Source organism: Pseudorca crassidens, chromosome 10, assembly GCF_039906515.1.
Source record: "Pseudorca crassidens isolate mPseCra1 chromosome 10, mPseCra1.hap1, whole genome shotgun sequence".
NCBI lineage: Eukaryota > Metazoa > Chordata > Mammalia > Artiodactyla > Delphinidae > Pseudorca > Pseudorca crassidens.
The window spans coordinates 39,367,010-39,388,122 of record NC_090305.1 but is presented as its reverse complement, the minus strand read 5'-3'; the positions used below and the strand labels follow the sequence as shown (position 1 = coordinate 39,388,122).

Below are 21,113 nucleotides of genomic sequence, written 5' to 3'. Positions count from 1 at the left end.
TGAGAGAGCAGAGTCTTAACCACTGGACCACCAGGAGAGTCCCTGGATAGGCTTTCTAAAATGCATATCTATCCTTGACTCTTTCCACTTTCCAGTCTCTCAGTGGTACCCTGGATAGTCAAGTTCACATTCCCATATGGGGCATACAAGGCCCTTGACGATCAGCCCAGGAGAGCCTCCTATGCCTCTGCTTTATAGATCTACTAGCAGCTCCCTCCTTTTTCTTCTTCTGAGCCTGCACACTGGCTGTTCTTTCCATCTTACTTCATGTAACAGCCTCCATAACTAGATGCTTGAGATCCTTGAGGGCAGGGACATATTTTCTTCAACTTATGTCCCCGGTGCCTAGAACAATGCTCTGCTCTTAGTAGGCATGCAGCAAATGTTTGTTGAATGAATTCATGAATGAATAAATTCTAATATGAATGACTGGGTGTCACTCAGCTTAAAAGTGATGAAGCAGTTGGGATTCCCACTCAATACCATTCCTTTATTCAACAAATTTTTTTTTTTTTTTTTGGCTGCACAGTATGTGGATCCTATTTCCCTGACCAGAGATTAAACCCGTGCCCAAAGTGGAAGCAGGGAGTCTTAACAACTGGACCACCAGGGAAGTCCTATTTAACAAATTATTTATTAAGCTTTTATTATAAGCCAGGTATGGGGCTAGGTGCTGGCTATATGGCACAGAACAAAATGAACAGAATCCCTGCCCTCCTGAAGCTTATATGTTATCTGGTATCAAAATTCATGTCTTTTGCAAGTACACCAAACTCTATAGCAATGAACTTCACTACAGTCTATTTAAAGTGTCATGAAGCTGCCAGGATAACATGATGCATATTTCAGGGATGGAAAGTAAGGTTCAAATTCTAAGTGTGGCAGGAATTCAGAAAAAACCAAGTGTTAGGTGTGAGGTGGGATTTGATAGGCCCTTAAAGACTTTTTTTTTTTTGGCCATACGGCTTGCAGGATCCTAGTTCCCCAACCAGGGACCGAACTCGGGGCCCTGGCAGGGATAGCACTGAGTCCAAACCACTGGACCGACAGGGAATTCCCTTATTAAAAAGGAAGGAGAGTAGAGAACATGGGAACAATGCAAGTATTGATAGAAAGAAGCATAGCACATTTATGGGCACAAGAAGTCTGGATTCTGGATATTGAATGGGAAGATCAAGGGTTCTCTAATTGGAGTGGGGTATCTCTAAGGTATGAGGAGTTTTAAGAAAATCAATTCACAGATCCTCAACTTCCAAGTGTTCTCTTTACCAAAGCTGCTTTCTTCCTTCACAGTTCCACCTCCTCTACTTGCAGTGGCAAGCAAGGTTCACCACTCACCCATCCAGTATCTTTTAGGAGTGGACAATCCAGAGGGGTCAAATTCCTGAAACACTAAACATAGCAACGATTCGAAATGCTAGTGTAGGACTGTGGGTGCTGAGAAAGTGAATGGCTCAAAAGTCAGACAAAAAATTCCTTTCGTTTTCAAGTCAGCAGGTTTCCAAATCTTTGCTTTCAAAACTTGGAAGGAGGGGCTTCGCTGGTGGCTCAGTGGTTAAGAATCTGTCTGCCAATGCAGGGTCACAGGTGCGAGCCCTGGTCCGGGAAGATCCCACATGCCGCGGAGCAACTAAGCCCATGCACCACAACTACTCAGCCTGTGCTCTAGAGCCCGTGAGCGCCCACGTGCCTAGAGCCCATGCTCCGTGACAAGAGAAGGCACCGCAATGAGAAGCCCACACACCGCAAGGAAGAGTAGCCCCCGCTCACCGCAACTAGAGAAAGTCCGCGCGCAGCAACGAAGACCCAACGCAGCCAAAAATAAATAAAAATTTTTTAAAAAATGAAGTATAATTAATTTACAATGTTGTATTACTTTCAGGTGTACAGCAAAGTGATTCAGTTATATATATTCTTTTTCAGATTATTTTCCATTATAGGTTATTACAAGATATTGAATATAGTTCCCTGTGCTATACAGTAGGTTTATCTATTTGTTCATGTATTTTTTAAATACATTTATTTATTTATTTTTATTTATTTATCTTTGGCTGCACTGGGTCTTCGTTGCTGTCCGTGGGGTTTCTCTAGCTGCGGCGAGCAGGGGCTAGTGTTTGTTGCGGTGCGTGGGCTTCTCATTGCGGTGTCTTCTCTTGTTGCGGAGCACAGGCTCTAGGCATGTGGGCTTCAGTAGTTGCAGCACGCAGGCTCAGTAGTTGTGGTGCTCGGGCTTAGCTGCTCCGCGGCACGTGGGATCTTCCCGGACCAGGGCTCACACCCATGTCCCCTGCATTGGCAGGTGGATTCTTAACCACTGCGCCACCAGGGAAGCCCTGTTCATGTATTTTTAAGATGGATGATGGTGAACATCAAATCTCTATGGGTTCTGAGTCTTAGTCAATACATTTAAAAGGGTAATATAGTAGTTTTATATTAAAATATTAATGTTTATAAAATAGTAGAAATTACATCCATACTCTGCAACTACTAAGTTTTAAACTAATATGAAATATATTAGATGTCACCTTAAAAATGTACAAGGAGCTGCATTAGTTCTTATATATTCTTTTAGGGGTAGCGGGGCAAAAATTTTGAGGACTACTAACTATGAGGTAGAATGAGGCCTGATTAGAGACATTCTTGGAAGCCAGGTAGTGTTTAAACTTGAGGTGGCAAGCCAATTCCTAAGTCTTGGTTTCCTCATCTGTAAATGGGGTCCATTCCAGGCTTTTTAACATTCTATGATGGGACACAGGAGGTATTGCTGGTTGCAGTGTGACAGTGAAAGGAAGCTCACCCTGAATCCACATCAGGACTGGCATGAGAAGCTGTCAGTCTGGTGGGACATTATCGGGTGCAGAAGATATTTTGCCATCTTTTTTTTTTTTTTTTTTTTGCGGTACGCGGGCCTCTCACTGCTGTGGCCTCTCCTGTTGCGGAGCACAGGCTCCGGACGCGCAGGCTCAGTGGCCATGGCTCATGGGCCCAGCCGCTCCACGGCATGTGGGATCTTCCCGGATCGGGACACAAACCCGCGTCCCCTGCATCGGCAGGTGGCCTCTCAACCACTACACCACCAGGGAAGCCCTGCAGTCTTTTAATTCCAGGGTTATAAAAGAACTCCTTTGTCCTTACAAACATCCTGGACAAAGGAGAGTGTATCCAGTCTCTGATACCTTCATAGATCCCTATAAGCTCTGGGGGCCATGTGGAAAATACAGCCACTGTGGCCCCAGGTCACCCGTGAGGGTTGGGGAGGTTGGGCAACTGGCTGGAATGCAAGTGGTTTGTTGCAAACTGTTGCCAGGATATGCAAGGCGCCTCCTCCTCAAGACCAGTGTCTATCCAGGCCAAAGAGGTGCCAGCTGAAAGTTGCCTCTCTGGTCCCTGCTGTAGGTGAGAGGGTGAGGAAGAGGAACGCTGAGGAGGCCGTTCTCAGGAGGCTAAGGAGGCCTCCACCAGCTGGCTGGAGCTTGAAATGGCTGTGGAGGAGACCGGATCTAATTCAAAGCTGGTCTAGCCTTATTCTACACTGTAAGTTATTGTTCAGTTACACTGTAATTGGGCATCCGAGCAGGTTTTGGTAGCTGAGCTCTCTGGCTGGTCTGAAAAGGGTTGCAGAGGCTTGGCAGGGACCAACTTTTCCCACTGTGAGCTGTGCCTGTGGGCAAATCTAGTCAAAATGAAGATTTGGGGAAGCTGTGTTAGTCTGTTTTAGATTCAAGTAATAGAAACTAACTGATTTAAGTTTAAAATATATGTATAGGGCTTCCCTGGTGGCGCAGTGGTTGGGAGTCCGGCTGCCGATGCAGGGGACATGGGTTCGTGCCCGGCCCGGGAAGATCCCACATGCCGCGGAGCGGCTAGGCCCGTGAGCCATGGCCGCTGAGCCTGCGCGTCCAGAGCCTGTGCTCCGCAATGGGAGAGGCCACAGAAGTGAGAGGCCCACGTACCGCAAAAATAAAAATAAAATAAAATATATGTACATATTTTTATATATCCGTTTAATATGAAAATGAAATGAGCTGAAAAATGTAGTATTTTAACAGTGCTCCCAGAATTTCTTTTAGGGAAGGAGCTGTCTTTATTAGGGGAAATGAGACTTTTAGGGAGGAGAAAGTGAAATCTCTAGGGCATGAGTGTTGGCAGGAACTCTAGCAATGAAGAGATGTGCCCGGAAAGCGGGAAGGATTTGTTTTCTCTCTGGAGAGAATGGGATAGAGGAGAGAATGGTGGGGCAGGGAGGAGAGGTAGTAATTTGGGAAAAGACCAGGCTCTAAGGAGTGAACAGCCAGTCAGAAAACCTCAACGCCGCCAGTGCAGAAAGGACTTTAAAAAAATGTCAGCTGTGTGAGTTTAAACTGTTTGCAATGCATCACGTGACCCTTCCCCAGGGCCCAGAGCATCATAACATCTATACCCATGAATGTTTTGTGTGGGAAGAAGTGTGGGCAGTCCTCAGGAAGGGCTGAGTTTCATCTCTACATTTCTGAACTGTGTGACTGCGACAGCCTGGCAGAAGCTGGAGCCTGGAGGCAGAGAGATTTAGGAGAATATAAATCCCTGAGAAATTTGCAGAAATCTTAGGGATGGCTTTGACTTCCACAATCCATTTTTTCTTCCATCTCAAAGGCAAGGAGGTTGACATCTGAATTACAAAAGTACTGCGCCGGGAATTCCCTGTCAGTCCAGTGGTTAGGACTCTGCCACTGCAGGGGTTATGGTCCCTGGTAGGGGAATTAAGATCCCCACATGCTGCAGCAAAAAAAAAAAAGTACTGCACATTCATTTCAAAAAGTAGAAAAAAAAGAAGCAGAAAGAAAAAAAAAAGCACTCGTAGTTCTACTATCCAGATATCTAGGAGTGTAGGAGAGGGGGAGAGGTAATCTTTATTTTAAAGATGATGGAAAGGAGGAAGTTACCCATTGATCATACACCAATACCCATTGATCAAGTTTTGTTCATTGCCAGATGGCAAACCCATCTTCTTCTCCCATACTGCCCTCCAGCTGCTGGGTACCTTTTTATGGTATATCTGAAGGTTGGAATAACACGTCTCCTCCAGGTCCTAAAGACCTGGGTTAAGAAGCGAGAACAGAATTTTCTACAACGGTAAGGAGGGTGCTCCCCATTTAGGTGGGCAAGTGTATTAGATAAATAGGAAGATAGGTAAGAAATCCAGAACCATAAATTTCTAGTTGCAGAAGCCTCTTGAGGGAGCAAGGCCCTTTTGTGAAAATTACAGGGAGCACAGTCTTTTCCAGTGGAATTTGGATATCCAGGTTCTAACCTCAGCATTGCTTCTCACTGCAAGTCACGCACCTTTTCTGGGACAGTGTCTTCACTGGAAGTTTGATGAGACTGTACGAGATGATCTCTAAGTTCCCTTCCAGCTTTAAATTCTCTTTTGTGATACTTGCCAGACTTGCTTTACTGGCCCTGGAGCTTCCTCCCCAGCTCCTCCTTGAGCTGCTGCGCCCTCGTCCCGCACCAGAGGACGCTGCAGGCGAGCCCGGGTCAGCGTGCTGGTGGGCGGAGTGGCAGAATCAGGGGCGACTCTAGGAGGCGCGGTGATTGGCCGCGACCGGGGCGGAAGGGGGCGTGGAGAGGGGAGGGGAGGAGCTGCGCGGTGACGTCACTCTTGTGGGGCGGGGCCAGGCGGCGCAGCGTGTGACGCCGCGGCCGCCGCGGCCGCCGCGGATCTGGGGATTAATGGGAAAAGTTTTGGCAGGAGCCGAAGGATCCTACGGAGCCTGCGGGACGGCGGCGGTGGCGCGGAGGGCAGCCAGAACAGGTCAGTCCGGGTCCGGGGAAGCGGGTAGGCAAGCAGCGGAGGGAAGCAGCGGGCCCGGGCTGAGGCGGGCAACGCGGCTGGGGCGGAAGGCCCGGCGGGGAGTGGAGTGGGGAGAGTCGCAGGGGTCGGCTGACGGAGCGGCTGCCGCTTCCTGTCGCTCTGGCCCGGGCGGGTCGCGGTCGTCCGTTGCTCTCCTGGCACCCCGCCCCGCTTCTCCTGCTCCCCCAGCCTTTGGACGCCTATCAATATTTGAGCCCGAACCACAGGCCTCCCCCCAACCCCCAGACTCTGTGCCCCCTTTTGGGCCTCGTGTCTCCGTCTCCTCCCACTTCTGTGTTCTGAGAGCCCCATCCCAGGCTCTAGGTCCTCTCCCACTACCCACCCTTGTCTCTGATCTCTTCTTTCATATCTTCTCTGGTGTCCTCAAATTCATTGCTCTCTCTACCCAGGGTCTCCTTGGAGATCTTCTCTGTCCCCCTCGTTATCCTTGTCTCCTGTCTTCGTCTTCCCAACCTTGACCTGTGTCTTCTCTCTCTTTTCCCATCCCTGTTCTCTCCTTCCCGCGTTGCCTGGCCCCTCTCAGTATCACCCCCCCCCCCCACCATCTTCCTCGCGGTGTTACCGGGCTTTTTCAGCCCGTGCCTGCAATCCCTGTCTACCTAAGCCCCTCCTACCCAGGTTCCCCCCAGAAGCCCTGTTTTTGCCCCACTCTCTGATTTCTTTCCAATCAGCCATGCCCTCTGCATTCCTGTCATCCACCTCCCCTTCCTTCCCAGTTCCTTGCCTCTGCTTCTGGGAGAAGCATTAGCTGCAGACACTACTTTGCTTTCCCATGACCCGCAGTTGAGATACCTGTGGAGTGGGCGTGTGGGTGTTCAGCCCCTGATTGAAGTAAGGCGCTGAATGTCTGAGGTAAATAGCAGGTAATGTTTGTGTGGGAGAATTTACTGGGGTGTTGCATCAGGGATAATGTCCAATTTGTAGACCATTCTTCCAATCTCAGCTTTCGTACTTCTCCTTTATGGGTCTGTTGACTTCCAGGAACCTTTGAGGAGAGACCAGCCGCTGAATTGGGTGTATGCCAGGGATAGCTGGAGGCCTCATCCAACTCTTTTCCCCTTCCAGGAAACAGGGCTTTGTGGCTTTACACTCTGGATATACTGTACATCTTTAAACCATGATACCTCAGCCTATCTCTGCCCTGATTCCCACCCTCTACCCTATGCCCTATCTCAGAGAGCTAAGAGAAGTCTCCAGAATCTATGCCCCAGAGAATGCCTGTGGTCCTCAACCTTTTCCTCTGTACTGGCTCCAGAACATTTTTTTTCCTGTTTGAGTTTTTAAATAGATTGCCAGCCTGATAGCCCTGGGGCTGGCAGGTAGCTGTCCCTTTTAGTTATTGGTGACTCGAACCACCTGCTGATTTTTCCCTCATGCATCTCTGAATGTGTCTGGGGCTTCTGATGTCGATAACTGAGCAGGTTCTCTTGAAGGTTCTTCTCCCTCTGTTTTCCTTGGGAGCTTCATTTCCTGTGGCTCTAAGAGAGAGAGGCTGACACTGAAGTCCTGTTCCCTTTGCCCAGGCGTAGCCACTCAGTATCTGCCTGGACAGGTTGTGGGGCTGCATTAGGAAGATGGTGTCAGGAACTTGAGTTGCTTCCAGTCACAGAGATCATCCTCTTTGTGGCTAGAGAACCCACCACCTTCACGGTGCTTCTGGATCTTTAACCTTCTTGCCAGACTGAAAGTTCTTTACAGATGCGTTCAATTTGAGCTCCTTTATTTGGCGTTGGTCCCCTAGAGAGATCTTCAGGAAATAACATATCCTATATTTCTGCCCAATCTGATTTTGGAGGATTCTGAAAGCGTGACCCACTCTCAGTTCAGAAATGAAGGCCTGTTGTTTCACCGGGCTCCAGGTTTCTAGGTCTCCTCTTTTGAGGATCGTGCTCTCTGTCTTTGAGCCAGAATTGGACAGAATTGGCAGCCTTCAGGAACTGTGGTGGAGAGCCAACTGAAACAACCAGACCAGACTTTACAGTTTTGGAACCCTCTTGTGCACAGACCCTTTTCTGTGAAAGGAGTAGGGTCGTGGATGGCTGAGCCAGTGCCCTCTCCACTAATCCTCTGAGTCCTCTCCCAAGCAGCACTTGGGCGGTGGGGGGAATAGGGCAGACTGGACCAAAAGGGGTTCCTTGTTCCAATGGAAAACATCCCTTTGGGGCTTTAATGGGTCATTCTGATGAAGTTGGGGTTGTGTATTTGGTGGTGATTTAGTCCAGCCTGTGGCTCCCCAGGACTTTACCTGACTCTTTGGAGCCGTTTGCTACTCCTCTGTCTGCTTACCCATTGATAGCGCTCTCTACTGAGGCAGCAGGTGAGAAGGGCTTGAGAGGATGTCAGGCCCAGGCCTTGGAGAGCAGCTTGTTCACCAGAAGCTCTGGCCAGATAGCTTCTTGCAGTTTGTCCACCGCGTCATCTTCCATGTGGGTAGTCATGATCATCAATTACCAAGTGCCCATTCGGTGACGTTGGCAGAGCTTGGGTCAGTCTGCCTCTCTTTTTCAAAGGGGTGGGCAGACAGGCCCCTGACATTATCCTACAGATGGTGTAGCCCATTAAGTCCTTAGTTTAACGAACCACTCGTTTGTTTGGCTGCCTTTCTCCTTGCTTTCCTCCTCCTTTGGTGTGTGCCTCCATCCACTCAGGAAGAATTGCCCTCACTCAGCCTTCCAGCCTCACCTGTGGTCCCTCAGACCCCATCCCCCAGGGCCTGGTGAGAGGACAGCCATTGTCGGGCACTGGCCTGGGAAGCTGGTAGGCCTCTTCCTTGGATAGAATGCAGATGTCCTGGCTGTTGTGCAAGCTGTCCTCAGGGCCCATGGCTCCTGGCATGTCCTGGGATGGCGCAGCTTCTCTCCGGAGGGGCTGGCCCTGTCGCTTCTAAAGGCTTCAGCTGTAGTCTGTCACCAAATACAGAGGCCCACCTCTTAGGGTGTTACCTGCGGACTGGGAAGCTAAACTACAGGCCCTCCTCTGTGCCTTTGGATCCAGAGCGAGGAGCCACTTGCAGCTGAGTTCTGTGGTCTCAGGAGAGCTAGGCACTTGCTTGAGCCTGGCAGGGAGGAAATGGCCCCTTGTATCAGGTTTCAGATATGTGGGTCTTCTTCCTTGACATATGGTTCTTGGCCTTCACAGCTCAGAGGCTGGTGATTAGGGTGTGACTCCAGTGCCGTCTCTACTGGGCTTTGTTCAAAGAATCGAGCATGACTCAGGGCGTCTGCATTTAGGAGCTGCCACCTGTGGGGGGGTGTTGGGCTCCGGCTTCTTCTTCACCTTGCCAGCTCTTCCTGCCCCATGCTGATAGAATCAGCAAAGCCGGTGTCTGCTTACTTGGAAGTAAGCAGACTACTTCCAGGGTTGGGAAATATTTGCTGACTCAGGCTCAGAATCACAACATCTGGGGCGGTGGGGGGAGCGGGGGTGAGGGACAGAGGAGGAGCCAGCTTGCCTTAGGAGCACTCTCTGAGCCCTGATGTTTAATTATAATGTATCAGAGCTGCTTTTCTGACCCCTGGTGCCTCTCAGCTAAAGATGTTGGCTTTCTTTCTATCCCGCAGCGTTGCATGGTGTTTTGGGGTATGCACGTGGTACTCACGCAGTGGCTTCTGTTCACCGACAGATGAGGACAGATGCACCAAAGAGGTAATCCCATTTTCCTTACCCAGGGGCCTCTGACAACTGACGGACACATCTCAGATGAAATGGTTTCACTAGCGCTGAGTCCCAGATCCCAGGAGCCTGTCACTGCATCTGGTACTTGCACATAGTGGGAACTTATTAAATAATTATTTTTTTTTTTTTTTTTTTTTGCGGTATGCGGGCCTCTCACTGTTGTGGTCTCTCCCGTTGTGGAGCACAGGCTCCGGACGCGCAGGCTCAGCGGCCATGGCTCACGGGCCCAGCCGCTCCGCGGCATGTGGGATCTTCCCGGACCGGGGCACGAACCCATGTCCCCTGCATTGGCAGGCAGATTCTCAAGCACTGCGCCACCAGGGAAGCCCTTAAATAATTATTGATTCTATGGCTTATGTGGTTTTTTTTGAGGAGCATTAAGATTTTCACCTTTACACCCACTGAAACATAGACTCCACAAGGGCGGGGACTTATTTTGTGTCCTGTTGTGTCTAGGACAGTGTCTGGCACAGAGGAGATGCTAAGTATTTGTTGAATGAATAAATGTACAGGGGCTTCCCTGGTGGCGCAGTGGTTGAGAGTCCGCCTGCCGATGCAGGGGACACAGGTTCGTGCCCCGGTCCGGGAAGATCCCACATGCCGCGGAGTGGCTGGGCCTGTGAGCCATGGCCGCTGAGCCTGCGCGTCCGGAGCCTGTGCTCCGCAGCAGGAGAGGCCACAGCAGTGAGAGGCCCGCGTACCGCAAAATAAAAAAAAATTAAAAATAAAGAAAGAAATGTACAGACTTTCTTCTCTGCCCATATTATTTGGGTGCCAGGCCACAAAGATAGTGTCCATCTTTTTCTTTCATTTAAATAACAAATGTTTTGGGGTGCCTGCTATGTGCCAGGTACATTACTAGGCACTTGGAAAATGATGACAGTGAAAAACCAGATTCTGTCCCTGTCTCATGGGTCTGTAGTTTGCTGGCACGTATGAGAGAGTGCTGGGCATGATACACGGAATTGTTTCTTCCATCTCTGCTGGGATATCGGGTCCTCACGAGAGTCAGAACAATGCTCTCTGCTTTGCATTGCTGTTTCCCTGTTTGCTCTCAGGATGCCTGGCAGGTTTTGTAAACTCTCGGAAGGGGAGCTCCAGGGAATTTGATGTTCGTTGTCCCAACTATCTGGGAAGCCAGGCCATGGTGGGGTCCCTGCTGGGGGCCAGGGGAAACGTGGGGCTCCTCTCTGATTTGTTTTAGTCTCTGAAGCTCAGTGGTTCTACTAGCTGTTTATGGGCTTCACTTCCCTTTCTCTGCCTTTAACACCCCGTGAGTTTTCCTGTTGCCAAACAGGGTGCTGAGCCCATGTGTCTGTCAGTCTGCAGGGGTCGGGTTGTTTGTGGATCTTGCAGGAAGGCCTGAGGCGGGGGCCCCTCCTGTTCTGAAACCCATACCAAGTTCTTTCCTCTGAAGGAAATGTGAAGGCGGAAGAAGGAGGGTTTGGGAGGCTTCTGAGGTTCTCTGAGAGGAGACGAGAGAGAAGTTCTCCCTGAGTAGGGAGAGCTGCTGCATGGACTCGATTCGCTTTGTCGTTTGTTTGAGCAGCAGCTAGCCACAGTGGCACCTATTGTCCATGTCCAGGGTCGGTTGTCCTGTCCATCCCTTACCTTTGAGCTCCCAGCCCCAGCTAGAAGTTTTCTTTCTTAGTTTCCACTGGCAAAGATGAGGCTGTAGCTTTATCAGATTTTTTCAGTGTTAATCTCAAAAAACTGATGTTGTCATCTTAGTCTTTCCCATCTGAGGCACTTTTGTGGGCCAGGTGCTGTGACAGATGGTTTCAGACGTAGTCCTTGGCTGTCCCCATGGCCCAAGTGAGTGAAACCTAGTTGGTGAGAGAAGATATATGCACAGAAATATTTTTTAGACATTAGAGACTCAGTGGGTACTAAAAGCATGGTGCTGTACAAGGATACTCATTTATAGGAGCAAGTCATCCCTGAGGATTGGCTTTGTTCCTGAAGAAACTGGGTGTCAGATTGGCCACCTTGAAAGAAAGCCCGTTTATTTTGAAGTCAACTTTATGCTCTTAAAAACTGTTAAGGGGGCTTCCCTGGAGGCACAGTGGTTAAGCATCCGCCTGCCAATGCAGGGGACACGGGTTCAAGCCCTGGTCCGGGAAGATGCCACATGCCACGGAGCAGCAAAGCGGGTGTGCCACAACTACTGAGCCTGTGCTCTAGAGCCCGAGAGCCACAACTACTGAGCTCGCACACCTAAAGCCCATGTTCTGCAACAAGAGAAGCCACTGCAATGAGAAGCCCGCTCACCGCAACAAAGAGTAACCCCCACTCACCGCAAGTAGAGAAAGCCCGCACGCAGCAACGAAGACCCAACGCAGCCAAAAATAAAAAAATTTGTTTAAAAAAACTATTAAACAAAAAAATTGTTAAGGACCTCAAGAACTTTTGTTTACTGTATTAGAAATTAAAACTGAGGCAGTTTTAAAAATTACAAATTTATGAATTCATTTGATATAATAATAAATCCATTACATTTATCATAAATGACATTTTTAATGAAAAATAGCTATTTTCCAAAACAAAAATGTTGAGAGGAGTGACATTGTTTTACATTTTTGCTAATGTCTGGTTTAATAGAAGAGAACTGGATTCTCATAACTGTTTCTGTGTTCAGTCTCTCTTTTTTTTTTTTGCGGTACATGGGCCTCTTACTGTCGTGGCCTCTCCCGTTGCGGAGCACAGGCTCCGGACGCGCAGGCTCAGCGGCCATGGCTCACGGGCCCAGCCGCTCCGCGGCATGTGGGATCTTCCCAGACTGGGGCACGAACCTGTGTCCCCTGCATCGGCAGGCGGACTCTCAACCACTGCGCCACCAGGGAAACCCTGTGTTCAGTCTCTTTAAGTACATTGTTTTAGCTGAAGGATATGAAGAAAATCTGGCTGCACACAGATATGTAATTGAGAAGGAGAGGGATATTTTAGTAGCTTTTGCAGATAATTGTGGATATTTTTCTTTGTTACTATACCAAAACTGGATGAGTGGTAGTTTCTTAAAGGTTAGTTGGAATGTGGAGTCTGAAATCTTATCAACAAACTTTTCATACTTTGTGACATTATAATCCATTGGCCCATCTGGCACTTTGAATGGATCTTTTACTTTGAATTGGTCATTGGGAAATAATTGGTTTACTGAGTTATATAGATCTAAATGTTGACATGCTTCATTTTACAATGTCAGTAAATCATACTAAGACCACTGCTCTCATCAGAAAAGCCTTCAAGTACTGGGAAGCTGTGAAGCTCACAACGGTGGATACAAGTTTTCCATAATTTGAATTTTCTCTTGAAAGCTTGCTTTTTATTGTTTGTAACATACTGTTAGTTTCTTTTCTTGAAGTGACAGTCTCACTTCATTCATTTCCAAGAGAAAGTTTGTCAAATACCCAATCTAAATAATCATAATTAATTTGTCTATTATTCTTTTCTTTCAAGTAAAAAAGGTGTTTCATGAAAAAAATGGCTAGTTTAGCTTGCAACTCAAACAATTGCACAATTGCTTTTTCTTGAAACAATCATGGAACTCCTGTTTGTTTTGTTACATAGGATATTTAAAAGACATGTACTCCGGGGACTTCCTTGGTGGTCCAGTGGTTAAGGCTCTGGGCTTCCACTGCAGGGGGCACAGGTTTAATCCCTGGTTGGAAAACTAAGATCCCACATGCTGTGTGGCGTGGCCTGCAAAAAATAAATAAATAAAATAAAAATAAAAGACATGTATTCAAGGGTCATGATTTAATAAAGTTAGTTTTTATTGGCTCATCTAGGACATCCTTTGTTTTTTTTTTTTTCTTCTGTACGCGGGCCTCTCACTGCTGTGGCCTCTCCTGTTGCGGAGCACAGGCTCCAGACACACAGGCTCAGCGGCCATGGCTCACGGGCCCAGCCGCTCCGGGGCATGTGGGATCTTCCCGGACCAGGGCACGAACCCATGTCCCCTGCATCAGCAGGCGGACTCTCAACCACTGCGCCACCAGGGAAGCCCCTAGGACATTCTTAAGTGGAATTGGCACTTTATTATTTTTAATGATTCTGTGGGTTGACTGGGCTCAGCTGGGCAGTTCTCACTTGGGGTCTTTCATGTTGCTGTAGTCAAGTAGAGGCCAGGGCAGGAGTCATCTGAAGGCTCAGCTGGGCTGGTTGTCCACACTGGCTCCCTCACATGGCTGGCACTGATGCTGGCTGTTGACTAGGGTACCCTACATGTGGCCTCTCCATGTGCCTTGTGCCTCTCACAGCATGGCAGCTGTTCTGAGCAGAAATATCCCAAGAGTGAGTGTATTGAGAGATCCAGGCATAAATAGCAAGGTTTCTTATGGCCTAATCTTGGAAGTCACACAATGTCACTTTGTGTTTTCTTGGTCATAGGACCGGCTCAGATTCAGGAGAGGGCTACATAAGGGTATGAACAACAAGAGGCATGGTTCACTGGGAGGGAGAGAGGCCTCCTTGGAGACCAGCTACTACTTCTTTTTAGCATCCCTTACGTGAGGTAACCTGGCCTGTATATGAATATTTCCAGGAGAAAAGTGTTTTCTCACAATTTCCATTCCTGGAAACCACTGTTAGGAAATTCCTAGTAGGTTGATAGAAGCCATTTAATGCCAGGTGAGGGAATTTATACTCTGTGTTCCTTGGGCAGTGGGTAGCCGTTGATGGTTTTAGAGCAAGGAGTGATTATGTTAATAGTGCAAAAAGGTGGATTAAATGGAGAAAGAATGAAGGTAGAGAGGTTAGGTAGGAGGTTACTGCAGTAGTCTAAGTATGAGGAAATTCTTCCTCGTATATAATCTGAGTTCCTCTGGTTGCTGTTAAAATTAATTGATTTTGAACTGTCAGCCATACTGATTAAGTACCCAGAGCATGGGTGGAGTAACACACGCACGCACACACGCGTTATTTAGGGATGCTGATACACCAGAGGGCTCACAAAAATAAAAGGGCTCACAAAAATTAAAAGGCAACTAAATTTAGGTTTTATTGTCAAGACACATTAAAAAGTCAATCATAATTTATCAAATAAAAAGTAGGAAAAATAAAGCTTCTTGTAACACCACTGGCAGTGTTTCAAAAACACTTCAGTTTCAGTATCATAGACCATGAGGAAGTGAGGAGAAGAGTGAGAAGAAAGAGGGGGACAAATGAAAGGATGGTGGGGAGAGGGATAAAGAGGAGGAAAGAAGGGGATCGAGGGGGAAAACAGCAAAAAGAGTGATGGAGGATGAGGCTGGAGGAGCCGCTTGAGACCCAACAAAGCCTCTGCTCTCCGCGGGTCTCCAGCCTTAGCTTGGGGCTGGCTGCTTCTGCGGTTCCCGGGGCCCTGGCTGCCAGGTTTTAGCACCTCGTCCTCCTGCCTTGTCTCTGTGACTCTTCTCTGTCTGAAAAGATGCCTGGGGAAGCGCAGGAGCTGCGTTGGTGTTGGGCAGACCTGGGTGTGACTCTTAGCGCTCAGTGAGTGGGGTCATGACTTAGAGATCTAGGCACCTCGGTAAGTGCTGGTTTCATGGAGCCGAGGCTCTGGGGGTGCTGAGCTCAGGAGGAAGTGCCTTCCTGCACTGGTTCCCTCCCTGGTTGACACCGAGCCATGGCACTGGAAGCCCAGCCTAAGCACGGGAGTCTTCATCTGCTGCTCGACAGTTACTGGGGTTCCAGGCAGTGCGTTGCCCTTCTTTTTCTTTCAAGCCCCATCTGCAAAGCCTGACTTCTCCCGGGCCTTGGCGTCATCTCTGCAGCTCTCCCAAGACCATTACTGAATTATCCACAGCTCATAGCCACTCAGCTTCGAAAGAGTTCTCCCATGGGGAGGGTCCTGAAGGGAGAGGCTCCCAGGTGTTATGGGGAAACGACCTCATGTTTAAGTTCATTTCTATATTATTATATTGATAGGTACCTAAAAACAGATTTTCATTTCTTTCATTTGTGATCTGCTGTAACTCTTTGATCCTCGTCACTGCTTTTGGCACTTCCCTCATCCAAGAATTGTGACCTCAGCGGCGTGGAGTTTCTTGGTCACCGCTCTAATGGAAGTACAAGCCAGCTTTGCTCTCCCGGTGGCAGCAGGAGCCAGGCAGGCTGCCCTGCAGACACAGTCGTCTGCAGGCCCACTCGCCTGATAAACAGGCTGTCCTTGAACTTGCCAGAACCCAGAGATCACTGATCATTCCTTTTTCCAAACAAGCACGCAACCCAGATGGGTTCTCAGAACCCTCCACCCCAGGCAGGTCTCATGGGAAAAAGCTTACCTGCCATCCCTGAACCCGAGCTTGTTCGTCTGACCCACACCATTTCTTTGCAGCTTCCCCTCCTTAAAAGCCTTCAGGACAGTCCAGAGATCCTGCTGGGTTCCCCTTGACCCTCAGCATGTGCATCCTGGGATGAATTTCTGAGTGGTCCATTGGGGACATCAGGTTGGAGAAGAGAAAACTACCCTTCTCTTCTAAGGAGGCCCTCCAAGGACCAAAATGCTCAGTTGCACGAAAATAACTCCCCACTCCCTAGTTACAGCTAAAGAAAGACTCTGGCCCAGGACCTTGCCGAGACTCCCGATCTGACTCTTCTTTCCAATGGACCAGAGGTCTGAACTGTGTTTCTCCCAAACTCTTGGTGCCTGTCTTTCGTGGTGGTGGACTGGGTAGTGGCCCCCAAAGATATCCAGGCCATAATCCCTGGACCCTGTGGATGCTGCCTTGTATGGCAAAATGGACTTTGCAGATGCAACTAAATTAAGGAACTTGAGGTGGGGAGATTATCCTGGATTATCCTAGTGGGCCCTAAGTGCAATCACAATTGTCCTTTGAAGAGGGAGGCAAAGGGAGATCTGATACAGAAGAAGGCAGAGTGGCTACTGCAGCAAGGTCTGCTGGCTCTGAAGATGGGGGAAGAGGCCAAGGAATGCAAGGAATGCAGCTCTGTACGCTGGAAAAGGCAAGGATACAAGTGCTCCCCTAGAACCTCTGGAGGAAGTGCGGCCCTGCCAATACCTTGATTTTGGTCCAGGGAAACTAATTTTGGATTTTTGACCTTCAGAATTCTAAGAGGATAAGTGTTTTGTTTTAAGCCACTAAGTTTGTGGTAATTTGTTACAGTGGCAACAGGAAACTACTACAGGGGTCATCCGTCTCCAAGCACAGGGGGTGACTTGGCTGATCCTTGTTCTTATTTTAAAGCAGTCTTAGAGCATCCTTTTCATGGCAGTTGGAGATTCTAGGTCCAGACTTTCTGCAAACTAATATTTAAGACAATATGCTCTCTGGGGGAACCTTTTCGGGAGTTCTTGGGAGCAAAAGAGAAGGCCTCAGATAGCATCTGCTCCTTGCTTTTGGAGCTCCCCCACACCTTCACTCAGATGGTAATAGTTTGTTTCAGATTGTTGAGGATCCAGGATTAGCTTAAATCTGACTCCATCTTTCTTTCCACTCTCCTTCCTTCCATTCATTCAGTGGGTATTTATTGGGTACCTCCTACATGCTAGGCTCTGTTCTAGGCACTAGGGATGTAGGAATGAACAAAGCAGATAAACAGATCTCCTGCTCTCATGGTAGTTGTGCTGGGGAAGGGGGAGGGAGCCAGAATTAAGTAAATAGCATGTCAGATGGTGAGAAATGCTGTATGGAAAAATAAAGTAGGAAAGAGGTCGTGGCAGTTTTATTTATTTATAAAAATTTTTATTTAGTTATTTACTTTTGGCCGTGTTGGGTCTTCATTGCTGCGCGCAGGCTTTCTCTAGTTGTGGTGAATGGGGGCTGCGCTTCGTTGCGGTGCGCGGACTTCTCATTGCGGTGGCTTCTCTTGTTGTGGCTCACAGGCTCTAGGCATGCGAGCTTCAGTAGTTGTGGCGCACAGGCTTAGTTGCTCCACGGCTCGTGGCATCTTCCTGGACCCGGGCTTGAACCCGTGTCCCCTACATTGGCAGGTGGGTTCTTAACCACTGTGCCACCAGGGAAGTCCAGTGGCAGTTTTAAATAGAGGGCTTGAGGAAGGCCTAGCTGAGAAGGTTATATTTGAGCTGAAAGAGGAGAGTGAGCCACGTGTGGGAAGAATCTTAAGAGGCAGAGGAAAAGCAAGTGCAAAGGCCCTGAGGCAGGAACATGGCTGGTGGGTTGGAGGAAGAGTCAGGAAGTCAGGTGGCTGGAGCAGTGAGGGAGGAAGAGAATGGGAGATGAGGTCAGAAACACGATTGGGGGCCAGATCGCCATTGACCCTGAAATACTGTAAAATCTCTCTACATGGCCCATCCTTCCTTCTTCCCTCCCTCCCTTGCTTCCTTTCTTCCTTCCTTCCTTCCCCTCTCCCTCCTTCCCTCCCTCCTCTCACCACCTTTCTGCCTTTATGTTTGTGTTCATCAGTTCCTTTCTGTAGAATGTTTATCACATGGTACCTATGGGGTATCAGCAGATAAACATAGGCAGCTTAAAACATTAGAAGAGGGGAAAAAAAGCACCCTCCTTTTTCTGATAATAAAAGCAGTTCCACTGTCAGTGCAGGTATGGAGCTGTGTGCCTAGAAAGACAGCTCTGGGGTGGTTTCTGGGGGTCCTCACTTCCCTCCCCCTCCTCCTCAGCCCCATGAGGATCTCAAGGCCTCAAGGCTGCCCCCGCCCCCCGCCCACCGTCTACCCAGTGTGGAGCCCACCGTTGGCCACCTAGAATGCTTTCTTAACAGCCCCCTCGTCTCCCTGCCCTTCCCTGCCCGGAGCAGCACGACAGCCTGGCTTCATCCCTACACTCAGCCAGGTGCCTGGGGGCTGCCCGAGAAAGGAGGAGCACGTGAACCGGTGCCCCTGCACGTTTATGGCCGTCACCTAGGCTCCCAGCATTCACAGGCCCCCCCACGTCCCTGAGCCACTGATTCTCTCGTTCCTGGGAGTGGCCATTCCAAACCTCAGGACTCTTCCTCTTCTAGGTCCTCACAGTGTGGCTGGGATTTCTAAGAAACAGATTCCAAAAGGTCAAGTAAGTCCAGCTTGAAAAGTCACTCTCCCTGGATAGTGACCCCATGACAGTTCAGGTGCTCTGGCAAGCTTCCAAAATGACACTTTGTCAGCTTCACTGTCATCTAGGGGCCAGGTACAGATTGTCTCCATGGATTAAATCCTCCATGCCTGTGTCTCCGATTTTATAGTTCGTCCTAGGTGACTCTGTCCAGAGCTTGTTTTAAATAATGGCACCAAATAGATTGTCATTGAAAACATGAAAAATCTTTGGTAATAAACAAAAGGACCAATAATAATTTCGATCTCCCAAGTGAAAATCACTAGGTAAATAAATCCTCAAACTGCAGACTGCATCCAATCAACACTGTATTAATCTAGCCCGGCTTATATTCTATTATAGTGTGATTCCTGTGACTTCTTTTTGGCCTCTTAACACCCCAGTGTATTTACAGCACCTACTTACAGTTTGCCTTTCATAATCCTTGCAGTGTGTCACCTTTTAGAAAAATATTTTGTCTGTTTTCTAGCCCATTCCCTGATCCAGGTAGCATGTCTGCACTCAGGCCCAGGCCTGCCTCTGTCCCCGGCAAGCCTAGGGTGGCCTCGTCCTCTGCACTACCAGGACCCTGTGTTTTGGACTCACTTTTCTATCTCCAGCCTGGCACCATGTAGATAACCACGGAGTACCTCTGACGAGCTGGTTCCAGCTCTCCCAGGGCTTCTGCCCATGTGCTGCTTCCTCTCTGCGGACTGAAGCCTGAACCTTGCCTTCCTTTCTGCTTCCTGCTTCCGTCTTGAGAAAGAACCAGTCCATCCATCCTATGTTCTCTATGAGTCAGAGACCTTGCTGAGTCACAGGGTAGCAGCCTGCCTTTCACGGTCACGTCCTCAGTCCTGAGGGGTGTTCATTAGCCACCATCAAAGTTCTCCCTAGAAACTGGCTCCTTGAGGGGCAAGTACCTTACACAGAGAGGCTCACCAAGCGCTTGTTGGATGGAAGGGTGGCTAGATGGCCAGCCTAAGTGACCCTCTTCCCACAGAGTGGCCCTGGCACTAGCCTACCCCAGAGCCGTCTGGGAAGTTGTTTCATGGGGAGCAGTCAGAAAGCTGATGTGTTCCCTCTAGGACCCCTTCCCCAGTTGTTGCCCCTCCCTTTGGTTGAGGCTCAGTGGAGACAACTGAGATTTTTGGCTTTGACAGTTTTTCTCAATTGCCTCCTTCTCCGTGCTTCCTCCACTGGGGGTCTAGTAAGGCTCCCTTCTCACACTTCTCTCTGGCTTGGCACCTGCCATGGTATATTATGGTGGAGTTACTGCCTGCATGCTAGCTTCCGACATTGGACTGTGGCTTCTTCAGGAGCTGGGCTCACCTGTATCTAATCCCCTTTCCATTCCCCAGCAGAAGTCAGTAGACACCAGTAGCTGAGTAGAATATGGCTCTCATGTGTTGAATGCACTGTGCTAATCACTTTACATGCATCACTGTTTAATCCACACACCCTGAGAGGTAGGAATCATAGTACCCCTTCCACAGATGAGAATGCTAAGGCTCAGACTGGTTAGGAAAGTTGCCTGAAGCTGCACAGCTAATACGTGACAGAGCTAAGATTTGAACCCAGGTGAGTGAAGCCCGCTTCTTTGATCGCCATATAGCAGGGCCTCCCCACAAAGGGGTGGCTAGCCGAATCCAGTTCTTCCAGCTTCCAAAGTACCTGCCTGACTGGCCAGACTAACGTTGGCTTCAGAGAACACTCCCTGCTTTCAAGCACAGCGGAGTCTCTTGTTGGCCACTGGGCAGAAGCAAAGTGTTGGCAGGCTTTGGGACCCCCTGCAGAGCCTCATTCCAGGTCAGCGGGCAGAGGAGGCCCTGAGCATGACTGTGCTTAGTGGCTCCCTGGATCTGCTCCAAGGCAGTGAGCAAACCCCCTAGAACCGTAAGAAATAACCAGCCAACTGGTGGGCCAGGCATGTAGGGTGAGAGGGACTTGCAGAAGCAGAAAACAATCACTGCTCCAAGTGATTAATCAGCCCGCTTCCAGCCTGGTGAAGGGAGAGGAGAAAGAGAAGATGGCCCAGGTGTGCACATATGGAGAGAAGGGGGGAAGGGAAATTGCCTTTATTCAGATTCTCCCTTGGGCCAGGCGTTACCCCATGGAGGAGCTCACTTGCCCTCACACCAGCCTGCAAGATGTGGGTATTGAATGAGGAGGTATAGGATCAGAGTTGAACAGTTTGCTCAAGTCACACAACTGACAAATGATGGAGCTGGGGTTGAGCCCTTTGGAGCCCTTGTTCTTCTCAACTCAGTGACTGTGCTCTCCCTGCTCATGTCCCGTTAGCCTGGGCTTTCCAGGCATGTACGAATGGGTGCAAGTAGGCATCCTCAGGCTGTGAGTAGAGGCAGTAGGAGAGTCGGGGCTCTTGGCACCTGTCCTGTTCAGACAGGCCCTACCTAGACCAGCAGGACTTACTGGGCTGAAACCAGCAGTGGCATTACTTTTTTCTCCTTTCTTGTACCTTGTCATCCCTGCGTTATTTTTGGAGAGCTGTATTTATTTCTGCTCCCACTTCCTCACTGGAGGCAGGGGTTGGGGTGCAGAGAAGGTATTGGGAATCAGAAGAGGTAAGCATA

At 49.1% G+C, this 21,113-nt stretch overlaps 1 protein-coding gene across 3 annotated transcripts in view; it reads left to right on the top strand.

The window, feature by feature from the left end:
- The first annotated feature begins 5,654 nt into the window (after positions 1-5,654).
- PPARD (peroxisome proliferator activated receptor delta) overlaps positions 5,655-21,113 on the top strand; it is a 77,321-nt gene continuing 61,862 nt past the window's right edge. For 2 of the 3 annotated variants that reach the window (XM_067753222.1, XM_067753223.1), the window contains exons 1-2: positions 5,655-5,794; positions 9,415-9,499. The gene's annotated coding sequence lies outside the window, so the exon portion shown is untranslated. The remainder of the gene's footprint in view (positions 5,795-9,414; positions 9,500-21,113) is intronic. The other variant, XM_067753224.1, reaches the window with a different exon arrangement.